Below are 2,587 nucleotides of genomic sequence, written 5' to 3' on the forward strand. Positions count from 1 at the left end.
CCAGGCACGCCAAGATTGGCGGGGGACACATGTGTCGGTGCCTCCTACCATGGATGCTGGGGCGTGAATCCTACCTGGCGGCCTATATGGTTGGCTCTCTGGCAGGCATCATGGCGGCGATGGTGGCCATGCATGTTGGTCGTATGGGAGACAAGGTGTGTGTGGCGGCGGGTAGCTCGAGCTTGTTCTGTGTGCTTGGTAGAGGCAATGCCTAGATCCGAATCTGGAGGCATGTTCTCGATGCAGTTGTCCTAGGCTGCCTCGTGGTGGCACGGTTGAGCTACCGATTGAAAGCTCAACGCTTTGGTGTCACCATCGCGGTTCCCTCTCTCCTCTTGAGGATGTCGTTGTCATTCTCCTCTATGCCAGGGTTCTAGGTGAAGATTGTTGTCTGTCTCAAACTCAATATCAATGACGCTTAGCACCGTTTCCTAGGGTGTGTTGTCTCGTTATATTTAGGCCTCCTATGTTATTCTTTTGGTTTTGTAGTCCCATGCATCACGTTGCCCGATTATCCCGGGATTTGTTTTATTAGAGGGCTTCCTTACTACCTTATGTTGTTTGACCATGTACTTTGGTTTGTGCTCTATCTAAAAGCAGCGCGAGAGCTTGTTTCGAGAGAGATGATACCTGCTACCTGTGAGCTGCGTTGCGATTTCCTCATAGAGGAGAGGATGATGCAGTATAGTAGAAATAAGTATTTCCCTCAGTTAAGAACCAAGATTATCAATCCTGTAGAACCACGCAACACCTCGTTAGCAGTACCTACACACAAAATAACAAATACTTGCATCCAACGCAAGCAAGGGGTTGTTAATCCCTTGACGGTTAATTACAAGGACCAAATCTCGTAGTGATAGATAGATAAACAAAAACACAAAATAAAAATAAATAAATTGCAGCAAGTTTTTTTGGATTTTAATATACGATTAAAATAGACCTCGGGGCAATAGTTTTCACTAGAGGCATCTCTCTTGAACATAGCATACAACGGTTAAACAAATTAATGTTGGGAAATTGATAGAAAAGTGAATAATCATAACTATATCCAAGGCAATGATCATGTATATAGGCATCACGTCTGAAACAAGTAGACCGACTCCTGCCTACATCTACTATTATTACTCCACACATCGATCGCTATCCAGCATGCATCTAGAGTATCAAGTTCATAAAGAACAAAGTAACGCCTTAAGCAAGATGACATGATGTAGACAAAGTAAATCCAATCAATATGAATAAACCCAATCTTTGTATTCTTAATGACAACGACACAAGTACGTGTCATGTCCCTTTCTGTCACTGGGATTGACCAACGCAAGATCGAACCCATCACAAAGCACCTCTCCCATTGTAAGATAAATCAATTTAGTTGGTCAAACCAAACAGATAGATCGGAGAGAAATACAAAGCTATAACAATCATGCATAAAAGAGTTGATAGAAGACTCAAATAATATTCATGGATAATCTGATCATAGGCCCACTATTCATCGGATCCCAAAAAACACACGCAAAAAGGATTACATCGAATAGATCTCCAAGAACATCGAGGAGAACATTGTATTGAAGATCAAAGAGAGAGAGAGAGAGAGAAGAAGCCATCTAGCTACTAGCTATGGACCCGTAGGTCTGTGGTAAACTACTCACACATCACCGGAGGGGCAGCAAGGTTGATGTAGAGGCCCTCCGTGATCGATTCCCCCTCCGGTAGAGTATCGGAAAAGGTCTCCAGATGGAATCTTCGAAGAACAGAAACTGCAGCGGCAGAAAAAGTATTTGGGGGCGGCTCTCTAATGTATGGGGAATATTTGAAAATTTATAGAGCGGGAATTAGATCAGGAGGTGCCATAAGGGGCCCACAAGCCTGGGGGGCGCCCCCCTTGGGGTGCGCCTGGCAGGCTTCTCACTGCATCATGGCACTTCGGGTCTTCTCCCGAAGCTTCTAGGGTCCCTTCTGGTCCGAAAAAATTGTCAAAAAGTTTCGTAGCGTTTGGACTTCGTTGGTATTGATTTTCTGAAAAGCCAAAAACAAGCAAAAAATAGCAACTGGCACTAGACACTAGGTTAATAGGTTAGTCCAAAAAATGATATATAACTGCATAATAAATATCCAAAATTGATACCATAATAGCATGGAACAATCAAACATTATAGATACAATGGAGACGTATCAATACCTACGGGAATTGGTTGCAAATATTTCAATGGTATAGTTAGTTGCATGAAACATTAATATTTGGATTGATTGTGAGAATTGACATTAAAATATGTATAACTTATTTAATAGTTATGGAATATTTATTGAATATGAATAGCATGCATGGTGGAAGTTAAGGTGTATCTTTTCCCATGTATGGTGGCATGATCAGTTGGCACAACTGCTGTTGAGATAAGTGTGTGTTAGCATTGATCTTTTCCATGCAAGTTGACATGATGAGTTGGCATAGTTGCATGCATGTTGAGAGAATTATAATTAGTGAGGATAAACTACTTAGATATATTGGATTTCCTGTATGTAATTCTTATGGGTTTTGAAGTAACATATATTATTTCTGATCAAGAATATGGATTGGTATTATATGTTT

This window comes from Triticum dicoccoides, chromosome 5A (genome assembly GCF_002162155.2).
Source record: "Triticum dicoccoides isolate Atlit2015 ecotype Zavitan chromosome 5A, WEW_v2.0, whole genome shotgun sequence".
NCBI classification, from domain to species: Eukaryota; Viridiplantae; Streptophyta; class Magnoliopsida; order Poales; family Poaceae; genus Triticum; species Triticum dicoccoides.